Source organism: Loxodonta africana, chromosome 22 (genome assembly GCF_030014295.1).
Source record: "Loxodonta africana isolate mLoxAfr1 chromosome 22, mLoxAfr1.hap2, whole genome shotgun sequence".
Lineage (NCBI taxonomy): Eukaryota > Metazoa > Chordata > Mammalia > Proboscidea > Elephantidae > Loxodonta > Loxodonta africana.
Window position 1 is genome coordinate 58,375,178 of NC_087363.1, and position 22,035 is coordinate 58,397,212.

The window sequence follows — 22,035 nt, forward strand, 5'->3', positions numbered from 1 at the left end:
GAAGACTGCGCCTGGGTGTCCCCTCTGCTCCCCAACACATGTACCACAGTTAATCAGAGTGGGCTCAATAAATGTTTGATTTAGTTTCGTTTGAGAGGCTTCCGGGTGGAAGTGATAATCTCATCCTTTAGGCTTTAGACAGGAGACATTGGTGGAGAGGAGGGGAGGGAGGGGAAGCAGGGACAGTGCCCATAGTTGTGAATCTGAAGGAAGAGGGAGGCCAGAGAGGAGACTGAGCAGAAAGCCTGTTGCAGGGAATGAGCGGGTGCATGGTTCATCTGTACAAACCCCTTCGCCTTGTCTCCTTTCTAGATGGAGATGTCCACCGCGGCTTCTAAGCTCCATTCCCAGGGCTGCCTTGGCTCGTTTTTTTCCTTACTTCCCAGGATTCTCCTGACTGTGCACACCAAGAAGGCCCAGGGATTTAAACTATCGGAGGCAGTGCGGAGATCAGGGTAGAATTATAACCCTTGTATTCCCAGTTCAGCTTTTCCTTTAGAGCCTTTCCAAATGTTCTCACATTTCCTGTTTGAACTCTTGGAAGAGTCGTGTTCAGTAGTAGTCAGTCCTGGTTAAGAGAGCAGAGTTGAGTTTCAGATAGACATGGCTCTGTCACTTTCTAGCCGTCACCTTGGGTAAAGGACTTAACTTCTCTGAACCTTGGTTTCCTCACCTAGAAGATGAGAATACTTGCTTGGGTCACTGTTGCAAGGATTAGTAAGACAATGTATGAGAAGACTTAGTACACTCTGCCTGACATACATTACCAAAAAAAAAAAAAAAAAAAAAACCAACCAAGCCAGCTGTCCCGAGTCAGGTCTGACTCATCGTACCTCCATACGTGTCAGAGTAGAACTGCGCTCCATCGGTTTTCAGTGGCTGATTTTTCAGAAGTAGATAGCCAGGCTTTTCTTCCAAAGTGCTTCTGGATGGACTCAAACCACAACTTTCTGGTTAGCAGCTGTGCAAGTAAACTGCACCACCCTGGCCTCCAGCATAGACTGAGGACTCCATAAATATTAGCTGGCCTTAGAACTGGGTGTTCTCAGGAGAATATTGAAAAGTTGTACCATTCCGTTGAACCCCAGTGTGAAAAACTAATGTGTTCTTTCTCTTTCTTACATTTATGGCAGCCATTTCACCACTTCAGCTGTCCTCATCTTCAGTGCTTCTCCTGCTCTCCTGAGTCTGTTCCAGACCACATCATTCCACACCCTGGAATGTGTGTGCCTCTTTTCTTGAAAGGAAGTGCAGCCATCATACTTTGGATAACTTTAAGCCTAGTTGTTTTCTTCTGTCTGCTTACTGTTGTGCTTATTTATTTATTTATTTTTTCCCTTTCAACTTTGTAAGCATTGGCTGGAAGGGCTTCACAAGTGATTTTTTTTTGTTGTTGTTATTTAACTGTTTTAGTTTTTAACACTGAGGAAAAATTTCTCTGAGACAGTGGGTCAGATGGGCATGGCTGACTGAGGAACCCTTTCTCCACTGAGTCAAGCTGTCTGTTCAGGCACCTGAAAGCTGAAGTGTGCTTGGTGATTAGTCACTAGCAAGTGTCACGGTAATTTGAAGTCTCATTTCTGCGCCTTCTAAGCTGTGGGAGCTTAGGTGCTCTCGTGGGTGGTTCGAAAGCATTCCAAGTATTGTATTGATGGGATTATACCACGTGGAATTCTCGGGTTGTCCCCTGAAGCTGTGTTCTTGATTTTCTAGTTGTAATATTGGTACACAGATAATTTGCTAGAAGAGAGATCTACCCTAACCTAGGCAGAGAGATAAAATTGTGACATGGTATTGTTCACATAGGTGTGATTCAATGCCGTCACCTAATAGGAAGGGAAACCCAGGCTCTGAGAAACTCACTGACCTGCACAAGTCTAAAATAGTTGTTGGCAAAGCTGAGAGAACATGTGGTCTTCCTACTAAGTCGTCATGCAGTGCCCTGTCCCTGGACCTTGTTGCTCTTCTGCTGACACCACCCAGGAGGCTACTATATCTTGGTCCTCCTTCCTGAATGTCAGAGATGGTAGCTGCCTCAAAATGCCCTTGGTTCCTCCTCCAGACTTGATGGGCCCCCAAAGCCTGTTATATTTTTGAAAAACAGGTCTGTTTAGTACCTCTACACTCTGATGTCTCTGTGTTCTGTAGATTATCCATCTTGAATGGTGGGTAAGGTGCCGTGATGGGATTGCTATGCCTTGTAGTGTTATCTCCTCCAGTACTATCATATGGAGGCCCTGGGTGTGGAATTGGTGAACATACTTGGCTTTTAACTGAAAGGCTAGAGGTTTGAGCCCACCCAGAGGCACCTCAGAAAAAAGGCCTGGCAATCTACTTCTGAAAAATCAGCCATCGAAAGACCTGTGAAGCACAGTTCTGTTCTGACACACGTGAGGTTGCTGTGAGTCAGAATTCGTTAGATGCCAACTGTGGCTTTTTTATACTGCCGTACGTGATGAAGTAATAATGGTTACTAATTAAGGATGTTGGTCATATTATGGTACTGCAACCTTAACATTTTGTTGTTGTTTTTAAAATTCTTTACCTTGGGCATGAACTTAGAAGATAATTTGGGATGAAGAGTAAGTGGGAGGGAGGGTATTATTTAGCTTAACTAAGATTTTGGCCTCTATGTTTCTGTTCCTTTAAGTAGTTTGTAATTAACCTTGAAGGCTGTAGTTAGATGGATTTGTTTCTAGTTGGAATATTGGTGCTTGGAGAAGTCTCTAGAAGGGAGATTTTACCAACTGTGATGGGACTTCACATGTTGGACCCCCAGACTGACTCTTCCAATGACTTTTCCTAAATCCTAAATGGCACTTTTAAATCTTACTTTCAAGGACCATTGGTTTTCTTGAAAATTACTACCCCCCCCGCCTTTTTTTTAAATTTCTTTTTTCCCTTTTCAGTAATGGAAGACTTTCTCCTCCTTTCACATTTGAAGCTGTTACTTTTTCCTAATTGAAAGGCTGGCAAAAATCATCACAGAAAACCAGCCTCAAAATACATCGTAGCTAACATTGTGACCTAGTTAGTTTCTTGAGTCTTTGAGAACTTGTCTTATTTTTCTTCAATGTCAGCTGTTATGTAGCTATAACTTTTCACAGAGGATATGCGTCCCATCAGCTAACAAGTCAACCTCTAGTGCCACTGTGGTCAGCTTCCCATTGATTGTTACCACTGGGGAAACTGGGGCTTAGGTTTGCTACCCTCCACCTTCTGCAGTATCCTTCATTGTAGTTTTTTCTTGTTAGTAACGTCATGAATATGAATATGAGCCTTGTTCTTATCCAGTAGAGAGCCTTGGTTACCCACAACCTGGTGCAAACATTTAAACAGATACTTAGGGATCACCTCTCTAGTGTGAAGGTGAGATAATATAATTTGTTTACCATCTTGAGTTGTTTATCACAGGCTGTGAAAAATATGTTTTGAATTTAAAAATGTGAAAAACAAGTGTGCTAGCTATCAAAAAAGGCATCATCTCAAAGTAAACATGTTTATAGGGAAGGACTCAAAACAAAATACTTGAGATTGTGATAAGCTTAGCCAATGAAAAGAAAGTAAACATGTTTACCACAAAGCCTTTTCAAGAGCCCAGATGGCAGCCAGCTATCTGTTCACTTGACTGTCCTTCCAGGGAGCTACCTAGGCTCCCCTGGGCCTCAGGGACAGGGAAACCACTCACCCTGCCAGCAGGTGCCCCGCCTTGCATAAGCCCTGCTAGTTTAGCTTAACCCAGTTTGCCAGTGGGAATGGAAGGTTTGTATTTTGTGCCACTGAACTGAGCCATGAGTGGAAGGTATTCATAAAACTGAACTTAGAGATCCCATAATTCTTAAACAGCACATTGTTACAGATTAAGTGCCAAGTAGGCTTATGAGGGTTCTTCCGGGCACCCCAGAGGAACTCCAGGTTAATAGCACGTGTAAGGACCTTCCATGTCCTAAGTATGGTAGTATAGGCATCCAGGATATATGCAAACAAAACAACACGAGTCCCACCCCGTGCTGACCTCACCAAGCTCATTCTGGTGAAGGAACCAAAACTTGAACAGGAAGTTGATAGAAAAGATGAGGCCATCCGGGGTGATACAGGGGTTTTCAGGACGCCGATTGCCATGGACTGAGTTTGAGGTGGCATAAAAGAGAGGCAGTTCCGGAAGGGGAAGATGAATTGTGCATGTGAGGAGGAGCTATGGACTTCTGTGGTGGTGGCATGTTTCACCTGCTCCAGGGCCAACTTCAAGAGAAAGGACCCCCGGCTGAGAGATGGCATGACAGGAAGTTGTAGTCAATGGAGAATTTCAGAATTCAAAGTCTTAGAGGTGGAGCAGTTCTAAGGGATGTTGAGATCTACCTTTGGGTATGCATCAGGTGTAGATAAAGTAGTAGCAGTTAACTGGCATTCAGTAAGCCTGTACTGTGTGTGAACAAACAGTAACCCAGATTTTTAGGTACAGAGGAACTTGCCGAAGGTCACAGCTAGCAAGCGGCAGAGCTTGGATCAGATCTAGCCCATCAGATTCCGTGTCTGTTCTCTCATCTACCCTACTATACTGCTCCTTGAGTGAACTAGAAGCTTTTCAGGTTAAGGAAGTTAGGATAACCAGTCATGTATTCATTCATTCAGCAAGTATCTTTTTGAGTGCCTTCTCTGTACCAGGCCTTGCTGTACACCTTGGCCAAGCTGTTGAAGGACCATCTTCATAGATATTGAGATTGGTAGACGTGATCACCCAGAAGGGAACTAGACAGAAATTGTGAACCAGATACTGAAATATCTAAGAAAGGTGTAGAAGAGTATCCTTGGCATTTAGAAGTAAAAGCCATGTGGCTGGGCTGGGAGCAATGGTTCCCTGACATGTGGTCACTAAAGGAAGAGTTTTGAAGGATCTAGGAATCGCAGTGGAGAAGAAGTACGCTAGTGTTCTCTTTGGTGATAGGTGCCTGGCCAGGTGGGCTGATAGCAGAGCGATACCCTGGCTCTATCAGAAGGCACTAAAGACGGGCCACTTCTTCCCTCTTTATTTGCCCTAAGTTGTGTGGAGTTGAGTGGCTTCTGGAAAACATTGCCAGGAGAGGAGCAGCTTTAGGGAAAAAGCCAAGTCTCTGAATTCATTAAGATATCTGTCTCTGAGAACAGTGGGAAGACGTGAATATTGGAGCCATTGTGCAGGGATGAATGGAGCTTCTTGAACACAGAAGAGGGGTTCTGGAATGTCCTGGAGGGGGCTGGATGGTGTGCATCTCTTCCTTAAGAAGGCAAATAGAAGGTGGGGGCCCATAGTTTAATCAGTCTTTTTCTATACAAGAGTTCAGGCATAAGCTGGGCTTCTGACTGGGAAGAGAGAGAGGGGTAGAACAGACAGGCAGCAGGAAGAACTCCTCAGCCCTCAAGTTTCAAATGAAATGTTAAGAAGATTTTTAGTGAAGGAAAGCAAACAACAAACAAACAAACAAGAGGTTTCTGGTTGAGCATCAGTGAGGCAGAAAAGTAATTACATATAAACCATATTTCCCATGTGTCTAATTAACCTGGTGGGTTCACTTAAAAACTTGTTTTTGAGCGTAGATACCAAAGAATCCTCTGGGGAGTTGAAAGAAGTCTCACTAGTGAAAGTTTAGTAAAAGTACTACACCTACTCCTCACTTACCGACCGTCTTGTATGCCACATTTCGTATTTATGACAGTAGTAAAAAACCTCCTATCCAACTATTTCATGCATTAACGTCACACATCTGGCAATAATGTACGCCAAGGTGTGAGGCAAGAGTAATGCTGGCTGTGATGGTTAAGGTTATGTGTCAGCTTGGCTGGGCTGTGTTTCTCAGTGGTTTGGCAGGTATATAATGATGTGATTTGGCAGTTATGTAACGATGTAGTCCTTCTCCATTTTGTGATCTGATGTGGTCATCCTCCATTTTCACATAATGCTTGTTTTCACATAATGACCTGGTCTTTGGATCTTAACCATGTCAATAAGTGAGAGGTGGGTGTAGTGATTAATTCTGGGAAACTTAACTGAAATGAGCTAGGGTGGGTTTGCTGAGGCCCTGGGCATTGATGTAGTGAACCATTGGGTTAAATTTGGGTGGCCATTTTGACTAAAACTTTAGAACTTAGCTGTTCAGACAGATATGTAATTAGGGTACATTTGAGTTATTATTATTTTAAAAGCAATGTATTATTTGTTCTTTACTGAGCATTAATAATTGAGGCAGATTGGCATTTTATTTATGAGCTGACAACACACACCTTTCTTAGGAGGATTTTGCAGCCGATGAGCTTTTTGAACAGGGTTCAGCATTGTCAGAAAGTTATTCACAGGGGTTGGTGATGGAGCCTGCTCCACCCACTTCTGTTCCCTTTCTATTTTGGTACCGTTTTCAACAAAGGAAACTAAGTTAGTAAATTAGAGAAGGATTGAAGCTCTCGCAAATGTGTTCCTTCCTATCAGGTTGTGTAACTAATTAAACAAAGTGGCCCCACTGTTCTTTGTGGCATGTGGGACCCAAAGGAGAACTTGTGCGAACCACGTGAAATGGCCTTGGCTGTGGTCTGCCAGGCCTTCTGACCAATCTGATTTAGCTGCATTATTCTTAATAAATAAAAAAGATATGTATGTATATTGTGCTTATATATATATATATATATATATATATATATGTACGTGTATGTGTGTGTGTGTACATATTGACACAAATAGTTTGAGCTTGACTGCTAACCTGAAGCTTGGCAATTTGCACCCACCCAGTAGCAGCACAGAAAAAAAGTCTGGCAGCCTGCATCTATAACTATTATAGCCAAAAAAAACCCCAATGAAGCAGTTCCACTCTGTAACATATGGGGGCACCATGAGTCGAAATTGACTTGATGGCAATGTGTTTGATTTTTCTTGTACATATGTATATATATGAATATATATGTGACTATACATATATGAATATATATGAAAATATATACAAAAAATATATATGGAAAAAATATATAAATAAAACCCCTTGCTGTTGAGCTGATTCCAACTCCTAGCGACCCAACAGGACAGAGTAGAAACTGCCCAGTAGGGTTTGCAGTGAGCAGCTGGTGGATTCAAACTGTCTACCTTTTGGTTAGCAGCCAAACACTTAGCCACTGCACTACCAGGGCTTCCATTAACATATAGAAGTTAGGATTTACAACACATCACAAGATGGAGAATAATTACATCAGATCACAGAATCGAGGACAGTCACACAATATTGGGAATCAGGGCCTAGCCAAGTTCACACATGTTTTTTAGGGACATAATTCAGTCTATGACAGGCAGTTCTACTCTGTCACATGGGGTTGCTAGGAGTCAGAGTCAATTTGAAGACACCCAACAACAATAATAACATACACATGTGTGTGTAGAGGGAAACCCTGGTGGCGAAGTGGTAAAGGGCTATCTATGGCTGCTAACCAACAGGTCAGCAGTTCAAATCCTCCAGGCGCTCCTTGGAAACTCTGTGGGGCAGTTTTACTCTGTCCTATAGGGCCGCTATGAGTCGGAATCGACCCGACGGCAGTGAATTTGGTTTTTGGTTTTGTGTGTGTAGATAGATAGTATATGTGCATAAAATTCCAGATTAAGCATTATAAGACCAAGGGAGATCCATTGGGCAGCACATTGGTTTTGACTTCGTATCAGTCAGTCCCTGCAGGAAGTAGACGGTGTTTACCCCTTGTAGGCCAAAATGGACAAGAGGCGGGTAGTGGCAGCTGGAACCTGCAGACAGAAGATGTGTGCAGAGGGCTGCCTGGCAGGAGCTGTGGCCTTTCATAGAGGGGGGCAGTTAACTCACAGTGCCTTGGTGAGAGAGCGCCAGGAGAATAAATACTCCATTTTCTCTGTGCTCCTGAGACCTCCCATTGGTTGAACTCTAGTGGAAGCCAAGGGGCAGGGCACCTGTTGGATGTTGTGCACCCAGGGAGGACAGAAGCTCTGGAGAAGCACATGGAAAACTTGTGTGTTTCATTCACTCCTTTGGGTGTTGCACTGCCACCCTCACCCAGACAGTCCATGGGAGAGGGCAGGGTAAGAAACAAGCTTCCAGACCCTCAGCATGGCTAGGAAACATCTAGCTAGAGAACAGAGGCTTTCACAGTTTGGTCCTTGAGCCAATAGCACCAGTGTTACCTGGAAAATTATTAGAAATTCTCGAGCCCCATCCTGGACCTATGTAATCAGCAACTCTGGGAGAGGGACCTAACAGTCTGCGTTTTATAAGCCCTCCTGGAGATTCTGGTGCTGGCTTGAGTTTGAGAAGTGCTACTAGATGTCTGTGAGGCGTTGGAGGCTCAGTAGATGAAACCGGTTTGCTAAGATGGCCACTGCAAGCTTGGAAATGCACATTGTCCATATCGAGCCACTGCTGGAAATTCTTAAAGCTGCAGACCCCAAACCTTCCCTTTTTTGGGCAGGCACTCCTTAAAAGAGATGGAGTAATGGGTTACATTCAGGCCGTGGGGGCCAATCCCACTTGCATTTCATCCTCTTGGTTTCCAAATTCTCCTCTCAGCTTTGCAGGGAAGTTCCAAGCAGGCCCCAGACTTTGGGAGATTGTTTTTGAAAAACAGATGCAAAGGCTGCCTGTGCTGTTGTTGTTTTCCTGGTGCCTGGCAGTGTTTGGTAAACAACTTGATTGCTGGGTCTTGGCCTCAGGGAACCACAGCTGCTCTTTCCCTCTCCCTGTAGACTTTTGTACAGAGCAAGGATGGCTTCAGGGAAAAATAAACAGGGGAGAACAAAACAAGAAAACATCGCTGTTGTTTTGTTGCAACCTCTACCTATTTTCCCGGAGCTGTTTTGCAATGACAGAACCTGAGCGTTTGGTTTCCTGGCTTTGAAAAACAAGACAGGCCCCGTGGCATCCCAGACTTCTTATTCCCTGGCTAGACTGTGGCGTTTGTAGTAGCCATGGGACTTAGAAAGCTTGGGCCTTAGCCATGGACAGCATACATGCATTTTTAAATATGTAAATTGAAAAGGGAGAAAGCTTCATCCTTTCTAATGACCCCCAAGATGATAATCTGGCTTTTCAGATTTCTAGGAAAACAGATTGAATATGGCACAATTAATGTTTCAGTGCTTCTAGGCATTTCTCCAAAATATTTTAATGGGCTTTTAATTTATTGCAGCTCTTGATTAGCAGGGTTGAGGCCTGGATACTGCTGACCTGCTAGGTCAAGGTGCCTTCTGGGGCTCTGGTAAAGTGGAGAAGAACAAAGGCTGGGTGGTGCTTTCAGCCTAACCTCTTGGGGGCTTAGCCCTTGGGTAGCTCACTGAACTCCTTGCTGTAAAGTGGTCAGATCTTCAGAGTACAGACAAGGGCCGGCCTTCATCAGAATTTCCTGGGGTACCTGTTAGAAATGCAGATTGTTAGGACCTGATTGAGAATCTCTGAACTGTGGAGTCCGGGAATCTGCCTTTCAAGCAAGTGCTCAGTTGCATACTTATGTTTGAGATCCATGGTGTTGGTGACTGGTCAGGCCACCAAAACCAAAAACCAAACCCATGGCCGTCGAGTCGATTCCGACCCTATAGGACAGAATAGCTCCCTATAGGACAGAGTAGGACTGCCCCTTAGAGTTTCCAGTGAGCACCTGGTGGATTCGAACTGCCTACCTTTTGATTAGCAGCCGTAGGTCTTAACCAGTACACCACCGGGGTTTCCGGGTCAGGCCACAGTATTAATAATGAGGGAACTGCTTTAGAAAGCAAGTAATGGCAGCGCTGTCAGTTATTGTTGTTATCTGGTGCCTTCCAGTCGATTCTGACTCATAGCGACCCCATGTGACAGAGTAGAGGTGTTCCATCAGGTTATCTGGGCTATAAGCTTTTTTGTTTTTTACAGTGTTAACCAAGAAAGTTTTATTGGAACACAGCCATGCACAGTCATGAATATATTGCCTATAGCTACTTTAATTCCACAGTGGTGGGGTTGAGTAGTTGCCATGGAAACCCTGTGGCCCACAGAACCTAAAATATTTACTTTCTGGCCCTTTACCAGAGGCCCCAGAGTGGTGCTAATGTATCTTGTAATCTTTACAGGAGCAGATCACCAGGCTTTGTCTCCTGTAGAGCCACTGGGTGGGTTTGAACTGCCAGCCTTTCTGTTAGCAGCCAAGTGCTTAACCATTGCACTGCCAGGGCTCCTTGGTGCTGTCAGACTTTTTTTTTTAATTTAGAAACCTGCGCATTGTTTTGCTAACACATTTACTTTCATTTGCTCACAAGTTCACCGTTATTTTAGCTCCCACTTAACTCGCCTTAAACAGGGAGAATCTTCTTTCTGAAATCACTTTTCTTTGGCCTGAAATCCATCTTTCAAAATGCCCTTTAGAGAGAGGTGATCAACTTCTGTTTGTGTGAAAAGATCTTGATTTCACCCTCATTTTTGAAAGATAATTTTTCTGGGTATACAATTCTAGGTGGACAGTTTTTGCCTCTGGGCTGTGTTCTGGATAATTTATTTAGATATCTATCTTCTCTTCTGGTGTGTTTCATCTTCCTGTTGTGTTTTTTATTTCAATTGCTGTATTTTTCATTTCTAGAGCTCACAGGGCTTAAGGACTTTGGTCAAAGTTAATAGAGCTTGGTGGAGATGGAATTCAGCCCTGAATCTCTTGGACTCTTAACAGAACACACACATACAAACAAAACAATCTGCATAAACCATAGTGGTGGGTCTTCCTTTACTTTTGGATATACCTGGTTACTTTACTGTATCAGGAAATCAAGCAAGACAACAGTAGTAATGATTATACTCTTAGAGCTTTGTTTGACCAAATTATGTCTTAACTATGAAACCTGTCACTACTCTAAATCCTGAATAAAAATTAAACTGCCCCGTGAAACCCCCCACCAGCTCCCTTCCTAAGTGGGTGTTTTTTGCTAGTGATACGCCTATGCTCACCCCAAACCAAAAAACAAAAACCGAAACCCATTGCTATCGAATAGACTCTGACTTATAGTGGCCATATAGGACAGAGTAGAACTGTCCCATAGGGTTTCCAAGGAGCGGCTGGTAGATTTGAAGGGCTGACCTTTTGGTTAGCAGCCCGAGCTCTTAATTACTGTGCCCCCAGGGCTCTGCTCACCCCCAAAGCCTTTGAATATGCTATTCTGATTTTATGGAATGTGTTTTCCACCTGGTCTTCCAATTCCTTAGAAAATCTGCTCAAGATAATCCACCCACCCACCTACCATGTGTTTCTCTGTTTGCTCTAAGGGCCCCTCAGTCCTTCGAACTGCTCTAGAATCGTAGAACTGGAGACATGGTATGACCTCAGCAGTCTTTTTGTGCCTGGAGTCCTGGTGGCGCAAAGGTTAAGAGCTTGGCTGCTAAACCTACCAGCTGCTCTGTGGGAGAAGAGACTTGACGATCCCCATCCGTTAACTTGCAGCCTAGGGAAACCCTCTGAGGCAGTTCTACTCTGTTATATAGGGTTGGAATCGACTTGATGGCACACAATAGCAATCATTTGGTGGCAGGGGCTGCAAGTTTTTATTTTATTTTTTATGTATAAAAAACTTGGGAGTTGCTGGATGGGCACAGATGGTTAAGCACTACTAGCTGAAGTTTTGGTGGTTGGAACCCACCCAGATGCGCACCTGGAAAGACAGGCCTGGTGATCTGCTTCTGAAGGGTCACAGCCTTGAAAACCCTGTGGAGCAGTTCTCCTCTGCACACATGGGGTCGCCTTGAGTCACAGTCAACTTGAAGGCAACTAACAACAACAGCAATCAAAAAATTATTGAAAAATTCTGAAATTTCAGAAAATGGTAATCTCAGTGACTGCCTTTGTTTGTCAAATGGAAAACTCTCGAAGCCTGGGCAGTGCAGTATTTGCCCCTTTAGTGGGGAACACGCGGGCCTCTCCCTTTTAGCTTCTGCCTGGCCTGTCTCACACACTTGTATGATCTGCCTGGTGACTGTGGGCATCTGAGGTTGTCGTAGCTGCCTTAGTCCAGCCTGTGCCCTGTGTGCCATGGAAGCTCAGCTTCAGGAAGCTTAATAACTTCCGTTACCAGGTCTCACAGCCAGAACTCAGTGGAGCAAGCTTGAGTCAGAGGGTGTCTAGTGCAAGGCAGGCACTCAGAATTTTTATATTAGTGTATCAGCCTGAAAAATATACAGCATAAGCTTTACAGAGTCAAGCCTCTGCTACTGGGGGATCTTGGGCAAGTTACTAAAACTCTCTGTGCCTCAGTTTTCTTATCTGCACATTGTGCTAATCTGCCAGGGGCTTTGTTGCAAAGATAGAAGTAAATGAAATAACTGTTGTAAAATATTTAAAACACTATTTGACACACAGTGAGTTTTCGATAAATGGCAAATATATTATTTTACAGAATGTTGATGATTTAATTCTTTCAATCATTGATTTGTTTGTTAATAAATAAGACGGAGTGACTCCTATGAGCCAGGCATTTTTCCTGAAGTTTTGGGGTACAGTGATAAACAAAACAGAGAAATTCCTTTATCTCATGGAGCTTATATTTTAGTGGGGAAGACAAGTGAATAAACAAGATGTCATGGAATGAATTGTGTCCCCCCCAAATATCTGTCAGCTTAGCTGGGCCATGAGTCCCAGCATTGTGTGATTTCCCTATGGGTTGTAAATCCTGGCACTATGATGAAATGAGATGGGTTAGTGGCAGTTATATTGATGAGATATATAGGATTAGGTAGTGTCTTAAGCCATTCTCTTTAAGATACAGAAGAGAGAATTGTGCAGAGAGACAGGGGGACCTCATACCACCAAGAAAGCAGTGCTGGGAGCAGAGCACGTCCTTTGGACCTGAGGTTCCTGCGCTGAGGTATTCCCAGAGCAGGGGAAGACTGATGATGAGGACCTTCCTCCAGAGCCAACAGAGAGAGACAGCCTATCCCTGGAGCCAGTGCCCCTGAGTTCAGACTCTAGCCTACTGCACTGTGAGAGAATAAACTTCTCTTTGTTAAAGCCATCCACTTGTGGTGTTTCTGTTATAGCAGCACTAGATGACTGAGACACAAGAAAAAGAAATTATGAGTTATGATGAGCTATGAAGTAAGCGAATAAGGTGAAGCAGCTGAGAGTAGCTGTGGGACCTAGCTTAAGTAGGTACACAGGGCAGGCCTTTTGAAGTGGCTTTTGTCCCTAAGACTCACTGATGAGAAGGAGCAAGTAGTGTAAGAATGTTGTTGTTGTGTGCCATTGAGTCAGTTCTGACTTATAGCAACCCTGTAGGACAGAGCAGTTTACCCATTGCCTCACCATGGCTCCTCGTAAAAGTGGTAGAACTCTCGAATAAGTATCTGTCCTTGAAAGACTCGATGTCTCTGATGTGCAGAACTGCTCCATAGGATTTCCAAGGCTTGACCATTGTGCCAGCAGGACTCCTTAGTGTAGGAATAGGCTACTAGTATTCTGGGTAGCTGGAATAGTAAGTGAACCAGCCCTGAGGCAGAAACACTTGGCTTTCCAGAAACAGAAGTAAGGCCACCTTATCTGCAGTGTAGCTAGGGAGTCGGTTGGTGGCTTGAGGTGACATTAGACAGATGCAAGTGACCAGATTATGCACCAGATTATGTAAGACCTTCTGGGCAATGGAAAGAAGTTTGGATTTTATACTAAATATGGTAGACAACCTCAGTCCACTTCTTTTTCACTATGCATTATAGACCCCAGAGCTTTGTGGAACCTCTTCAAGCCTTGGGAATGCTTCTTGGGTCTCAAGGCTGCTTGTGGTTTGAAGAATGGAGTGTCCTCATTTGGACTGAAAATGTCACTGGTGTTCAGCAGCGTCAGACTCCCCTGGGTGCTTGTTAGAAGTGCAGGATCTCAGGCCCCGCTCCTGACCTACGGAATCAATCTTTGGGGGTGGGGCCCAGAGATCTGCCTTTTAAAAAGCTGGCCACATGATTCTTAGGTGCGCTAAAGTTTGAGAAGCACTGATCTAGGATGCATGAGAACAGATTTCCTCAGGAGTTGGAGCTGTGCTCTCTGGAGAGCAGTGGAAGTCTGGTGTGGGCACCCAGGAGATGCATCAGCTGCTGTGGGTGCTGGCTCGCCAGGGATGGGTACTGGTACCTAGGTGAGGCTTCTCCTAAGTAAAGCCCTCTGCCCACAGCAAATCTTTGGTGCTGATAGCTGTTCTGCATAAGAGCAATTTGTGGTAAAAATCTTTTTTTTTAACCAGGAAGCTTAAAAGAGAAGCTAATATAAGTTATTTAGGATAAGCATGCTTTATCAAAAAAGACAGACGCTTAGAGCTGGAAGAGGCTTGGAGATTGTCAGCTAATGCCTTGACCTTGCAGACCTAGAGACTGGAGCCCTGCAACATCCAGTGGCTCTCCTGGGGTCACATAGCTGATGGCTGACGTACTTGGTCCAGGATTCAGGCTTCTTGACTTGGAGGTGTGGACGTTGCACAGTATGTTTTCTCTTGATGGAAATATCTCTACAAGTGTTGTTGTCTTAGTTTCCTAGAGCTGCCTTGACAAAGTATCACAAAGTGAGGGGCCTTGAAGAACAAATATGCATGGTCTCACAGTTCTGAAGGCTAGGAGTCTGAATTCAGGGCGTCAGCAGGACCGTGCTCTGTTTGCTTCTTCCTGATCTCTTCTAGTTTCTGGTAGTCACAGGAGTTTTTTGGTGTCCTTAATTGGTAGACGTATCTACACATAGCATCCTTCCCCTTTGTGCAACTGTGTCTGAGTCTGTTCTTCGCTTTTATAAGACACCACTCAGAAGGGGTTAGCACCCAACCTACTCTGATAATGACCTTGTTTAACTTAATAACAAAAGAAAAACTCTTTTTCCAAACAAGGTTGCCCTTTCAGAGATAGGACTTAGAACTTCAGCATATCTTTTTGGAGAACACAATTCAATTCATAACACTTAGGTAATTCATAACCATTTTGAGAATAAAATAGAACTATTTATAGAGAAAAACATTATTCTAGTTACTTCTACTAACTTCAATGTTCATTGTTATTGTTTTAAAAACCACAGCAGTGCATGCAGTACAGGACATTTTGAATAATTATTACTTAATGTTTTCATGTGTTTCTTCATTCTTTGGAAAAGATCATTACTTAAAAAGAAATGGTGCATTTATCCCTTTAAGATTTGAGTTAAAATAGTTTATTGTTACTTGAATACTTTATAATAGGAGGTGATTTTTTTTTTTTTTGGTAATGCTAAAATAATTAAAGTGGTACATGGTTTTCAATGAATGGCCGCGTTTCGGTGTATGTGTTGAAGTAGTTGGTAAACATACCTTTCAAAACGGTGTTTCTGGTTGATACTTGACAGCATCACACTTGATACAGTGACATACCCTCATTGGGAAGGTGTTTTCCCCCATCTAGACTGTATGTCTGTCTTGCTGTTTTCAAGTTCAAGGAAGTGGTGGTTTTAGAAGTTACATCTTAGTTACGTTTAAAAAATATTTTTGTGTTGCAGTGTCCCAGGAGCTTTTGCTGACAATTCCAGTTTCCGAACCAACCATTTGGGCAATGGTGAGGGCTTCGATCCCTTCTCGGTTCTGCTGTCAACCATGAATGGACGGATGTGATGCCTGCCAGCTGAAAGGGTGAGTGCATGTTTATGATTGTTCGTCTGAAAAGTCAGCGGGCGAAAATCTGCTGAAAGCGTCCTACAGAGTGCAGGAAACTGATAAAAATTCTAAGCCCATCAGGACAATTGCACCCTGAGGATGAGAGAGTCTCTCATTTGGAAAGAAGGGACAAACTCTGTCATTGTTTTCTGGTATAACCTTTTCAGACAACTCATACAGTGACCTGAGGATTTATAAAAGATGTAATGTGACCCAGAAGAACTTTGTTTTTTTGGTTTGTTTATTAGACACTGAAGGCTGGACTATCCAAATGGACCACATGCAAAATTGAATGAGTAATTGCTTTTTTGGTTCCTTTACAACTTGGTGATGAAATGTACTGCCATGAAATAAGGCCATAATGACCTCATCTTGAGTTTCTGGGGAAATTTAAGGCGGTTTTGTTCATTGAGAAGATCCCACCCTAAGCCTTTCACATTGTTACAGCTCTGCAGAAAGCCAAAGTTGTTGGAAACTTTGTACCATCAAAGGTTTTCTGAAAGACTCTGGGCATATTTTTTCTAACAGAATTTACCTCATCAGGTTATTCATCATAATTTTTAGGGAGAAGGGACATGACCATCTTTTCCTGTTATGTGTATTTTCCGTATTTACTAGTGTCTGTCATGTTCCCAGAAACCGATGATCCCCCTTTAACCCAAAACCAAACCAAACCAAACCTGTTGCCGTCGAGTCAATTCCGACTCACAGTGACCCTGTAGGTCAGAATAGAACTGCCCCATAGAGTTTCCAAGAAGTGCCTGGCAGACTTGAACTGCCAACTTTTTGGTTAGCAGATGTGGCACTTAACCACTACACCACCAAGGTTTGATCCCTCTTTAGGAACAGATAAATAATTGCGACTTGCATTATCAGCAACCAATAATTGACTGAGATGAGCATTTTGGTAAAAACTCTGACATCATTCTATGGTACTTTTGTTGTCCAATGAAGTTAACTTTTCAGGGAGCCATTTGGTTTCAGATTTTGTATTGGATGGTATTTAATTGTAAGAGCCTCTGGCATAAATTCATCTCATTTGCCTTAGTGGAGTTGTAATAGAAATAGATTTTATTTAATAGGGGGAAGTGTAGTGAAGCAGAAAGAGCACTGTATTGGGAGATGGAAGACCTACTAGTTCACTGACACGGTGCAAGTTCATCTCTCTGTGCCTTGATTTCCTATGTATTTAAAACAAAGCAGGTAGGTTAGAGAATTCTGTCCTGTTCATGCTAATAAGACCCTAGAAGCTGTCTCTTTAAATCCGCGCATTTTACGAATGGGGCAGCTAAGGTCATGGAGTCTACTTGATCTCAGTCGCTGGGTTTGGTCAGGGCTGGACCCCAGTTTATTGGCTCATAATCAGTGGCTCTTTCTAGCATATTTCATTTGCAAGGATTAGAACATCCAGCCTCTTCAGTTTAGCAAACCTGTTCTAATGCGAAGTGTTTTCTTTAGGACATCACTATTCATTTAGCTCTTTGGGCCAGATGTTTAAAGATCTCACAGCTAAAAATCATTTCAACAAGTCCCTCCCATTTCATGGAGAAGAAAAATGAGCCTAAAGAAGCAATTAGCCCAGCATTAGAGACCAAATGCTCCTCAAAGAGCCTGTATGCGTTCAAATTCACTTCCACGGAGCTTAGTTCGTTATCTGACTACTTGTACTTGAAATCGCACTCTGATGGACCCAGAGGTAAAGGAAAAATAAAAATTAAAAAATCTTACAGTATTCTTTCTTTCATCATCAAGAAATAAGACAAATAGTGAACAGCAGAGCAAAAAAGGCAAGGATGTCCCCAGTGAAAAGAAATGGTTCATGAAGTCATGGAATTTTAGAGCTATTAGAGATCTCTGATCATCCTACTGGGTGATCTTTGGAAATTCCTTTGGTTTCCTCACCTATGAAGGTTTGTGACCTTTTTCCATTGTTGCAAACCTACGGTAGACTTTTGTGAATAATCTATAAATTTTTGAGCAGGTTGCATGTATTAAGAAAATTTTATCTTTCGGGTACCAGGTAGTTTTGAAAGCAAAGCCTGGGTCTATCTCATATACACATGAAAATTCAAACAGTTGGAATTCTGAAGGTATTGAACTCACAACGAACTTGGATTTTAGGTTACCTGTCATCTCTGTCTCCGGTATTGAGAAAGTCTGACTTAATCTCACTATCATAAAATTGATGTATGAAATTTAACAAAACCACATGAATGGATTTATTGAAGACTAAACCCAGTGCCGTAGAGTCGATTCACTAAACTCATTTTATTCATTAATTTCAATTGGGTAAGCCCCATTATTTGAAAACTGAATCTGAAGAACTGTAATGGAAATGGTATCTTTTTTAAATTGATAGAACGTCCTGTTAGGCCCAGTTGCATACCAGTTTCTGCTAAATAAGGAAGTGTTTTGTATTTATCAGATCGTAATAAATTTACTTTCACTATATTTTTAGTAGGAAGTAGAGATACACAAAATCTCATGAGCTGGTGCCTGTGTTTGGTTGCCTAACCTCCTCCCTGTTTTTCCTTAGGGTGCACCTACAGGGTTTGCTCAGAGGAGTCATTCTCTTCCTCCCTGATGCAATAACTTGGCCTTCCATGCATTATGCATCTGATAGCTAGTAGTTCTAGTGTCAAAAACTCATTCCCAGTCCTGTGGCCTTTTAGAACTTTACAGTTTATTGAGTAACCAAGAGGAATGCCAATTAATTGTTAAAGCTGATGATGTGGAGTCTTTAGGCCTGAAATAAACTAATTCTGAGTGAAGTGTTTCATGGCAAGCCTCCTCATGATAGACTGGGGTTCATAGTCACAGGGGTAGGCAGGCAGGTAGAACAACAAGTTGTCTCACTCAAATGCAAGGGAAGAAAACTGTAAGATAAAAGGTTTGCATGAATAGATCCTTATGGCAAATTTGTACGGTCAGAATATGGGTAATGTACTGGATTTTTGCTGGTAATAGCCATGCCTACATAATAAATTGACCTAAGGGCAGGACAGAGAGAAAGAAGGGCTGAACACTTCAGGGCTGTCTCTGTGATGTGGCTCTTTAATGCCCCTCTCACCAGCAGGGAGTCAGAGTTGGCTCCTGTTTCCCTGGTGTGAAGTTTTAGTTCATATTGGTGCCTATATGATGCATATTACAAGACTTAAAGAGTGAAGAGCGACTAAGTCTAGTGCATATTTAATAGGCAGTTAGCCACAATGTTATTAATAAATGTGATAATAATAGCTTGGATTTGCATAGTGTTTTCCGGAGAATCGTTGACTAGAGAGAGATGGCAAATATACTAGTTTGTCATTCTCTGCCTTGGCATTGTACTGTCCCTACCCTTGCTCGTGGTCTGATGTAATCGTGTGTCACCTGACATTGTTTGGGTTCCAGTTGTTTTATTTTATTTGCCCACTGTTCCTCTTTTGATCTTGCTCAAGATCAAATTCCTAGTTTTGGATGTACTAGGAGGAGGTAGTAAGTCAGTTGTCATTGAATTGACGCTGACTCATGGCAACCCCATGTGTCAGAGTAGAACTGTGCTCCACAGGGTTTTCAGTGCTGATTCCCCAGGTGCAGATTGCCAGGCCTTTCTTCTGAGGTACCCCTGGATGGATGTGAACTTCCAGCCTTCTGGTTAGAAGCTGAGCCTGTTAACCATTTGCACCATCCAGGGACACCTAGGAAGAGGTTAAAAAAAAAAAAAAAAAAAAAGATAAATCCATCCTTCTCGCTTTAGACTTGCTAGTGGGTACTTTTTGGCTGGGAATTCCTTCATTTTTTATAAAACTTGAGATTTGGGATATTTGTTGTCAGTTTTGGGGGTGAGGATTTAGCAGTGCAGCTCCCAGGGGGAGGTGGGGGAGGTGGCAGGTGATTGGGGACAGGAAAACCAGCTGCTGGGCTCCTTCTCCAGGCTTCCTTGCTTTGCACACTGTCAGTGGGCCAGGCCACCTTGTTGTGCTTCAGCTCCCAGCCCCTGAAATTTTGACTTTGAAAAGTAATTTTAACAATTTAATAAACTACATAATATGTTTTATAAGCTGGAGTGAGTGATCATAAGTATTTTGGTCCCTTTCATAACAGGATGAACCTAATATTGGTAAAATACAGATCTGCGCTCCTGCCATAAAGAGAGACCAGATTTAATAAGCACTTATGAGTGCTGGCAGCTGCCTATCAGATTGTGTAACCTAGGCCCGAGCTCGTGAAGACAGTGTCAGCTTACATTTTATCTCCGAAGTATTTTCGAGGCGTTTATTTTGCCTTCTCTCTAGTCCTTAACCTAATATAAGTAATGTAATTGACTGAATATTTTCCACATAGCTAATTGGCTAGGGGCCAGGATGGAAACCATTGTCTGGCTTGATGAAGATCAGAAATTAACATGACATTTACGTGGAGGTAATGGAATGTATTAGTAATGTAGTAACTCAGGGTGGTGAGAGAGTGTCCATCCTTGTCTGGCTATCAGCAACAAGAGGAGTTCTGAAGATGACAAAAGAAGACCCCCCACTCCCACCCCGATACACAGCACCTCACAGCAGTAGCCAGCTCATCTGTAGGTCAAATTTACTTTTAAAACCTTCAGACAAAACTGGAAGACAAACTAATAGATTACTCTGTCAATTAAAAAAGAAAACCCACCAACTACTATTGTAAGATTAAATTTCAATTAGAAGATTGCATTTAATGTGGGCACTCTTAACATTATTTTAATGAGTTCTGTTGGAGATGACGGTTAACGTGAGATAAATTTATGTGGTGTAGGTAGATATAACTTTATTGGATAATGTTAAACATGTTACTTTATATATATTAGCTGTGAAATTTATTTCTTCTCTAGTTTTGTCCCCAAGGAGATAGAGTCAGAGGGAAAAAAAAAACTTATCTTCAAAGAAAGAGCCCTCTCTGTCCTTTCAGATTCTTGTTCTTAAACAGCCTTTTCTCACTTCTATTTAGAAAAAAAAAAAAAAAAAACTGTTAAATTTCTACATTAACTGAATTTATGATTCTTGGTGTATGCTGTTTATAAAATCGAATATAGGTTTTATGATATAGGAAATTAGTCTAGGAATGAGAATATGATCCAACTTTGTAATAAAAGTAATCTGCATTTATATTGCAGGTATTTTCCATTCCTCCCTAAGCCCCTTATAGGATCATACATACTTTTTTCTGGACATACAGATTCACCACAGAGGGAAGTTTAATGTGTAGGCCAGGCTTTTGTTCACATGGCATCTCTACAAAATTAACCTAAATCAGTGGTGGCAAGCATTCTTGGCACGCTTTTAATCTTACAGACATCCCCCTTCCCCCTATTCCTGTGCCCCTTGCAGACATAACTAATTGATCACACTCTGTCCTGCTGAACACAGATGTGACTTCAGAATCATTCCTGACATAACGCTCCGGTATGTCACTATTAGTTGACCTATGAGGTTGAAAGTTTTTTTTTGTCTCATTCCACTTAAATTCTTGTAGGCAAGCTTATAAAATCACCGTTCACATGAATAAGAACAAAATAACATGGAAGGCAAGTGGCCTTTAACCAGCCTTTGTAGTTTGTGTACCTAGCACTCACCTCAGTGCCTGGCACACAGTATTTAATCAGTATGTGTTTGTTCCATGGATGAAAGAATCACACACATGAGCAAAATCTGGTAATTAACTGGATGTGTAAGCAATTGGATTTTTGATGATGTGTACACAGAGTATTTATATGATTTGTAAGGTAGTTTATTTTCTAGCCTTCCTTTGGTTTTGGTGTTATGTGTGTGAAACATTGTAGTTGTGTAGTGTTCGTTTCGATTTATGAGTCCCTGGTGGTGTGATCTACTAACTGAAAGGTTGGAGGATCAAGCTCACTCAGAGGCACCTTGGAGGAAAGGCCTGGCAATCTACTTCTGAAAAGATGACAGCCTTGAAAACCTTATGGAGTGCAGTGTGCGCTGACACACATGAGGTCATGGGATTACCGTGAATTGGAATTGACTTGATGGCAACTGGTTTGGTTTTTTTGGTTTTGACTTTGGGAAAGACAAAGAGACTGTTCTCTCCCTCTTTTTACCTTCACGTCAGCCAGGGCTCTAAGATGGCAAGGAAGTGGTGGGGTGAGAGCTCAGACCCAGACTTTCACTCGCTGGGTGCCTTTTCTTTCTAAAAGGGAGGGGCACATGGGTGTACCAGGTACTGACCCATGCAGGGCAAATTTCTTACAATTTTCTTTTGCATATTAATCTTTGTTTTCATCAATACACTGAAGAAGCAAGCTGTACCAGGGAGGAAGACATTCAGCTATTATATTTTAAGTGATACCATCCGTGATGTAAAATTCTAGGAACTTAAACTACATTGCGTGTTGTTTTTGAAAATATGCTGTTCTCTGTTCTCTTGGTTCAAGT

At 42.5% G+C, this 22,035-nt stretch overlaps 1 protein-coding gene across 4 annotated transcripts in view; it reads left to right on the plus strand.

Moving 5' to 3' along the window:
• The first annotated feature begins 15,579 nt into the window (after positions 1–15,579).
• The window catches only part of FOXP1 (forkhead box P1), a 589,886-nt gene continuing 583,430 nt past the window's right edge, over positions 15,580–22,035 (plus strand). For all 4 annotated transcript variants that reach the window (XM_064275152.1, XM_064275157.1, XM_064275156.1 and 1 more), the window contains exon 1: positions 15,580–15,607. The gene's annotated coding sequence lies outside the window, so the exon portion shown is untranslated. The remainder of the gene's footprint in view (positions 15,608–22,035) is intronic.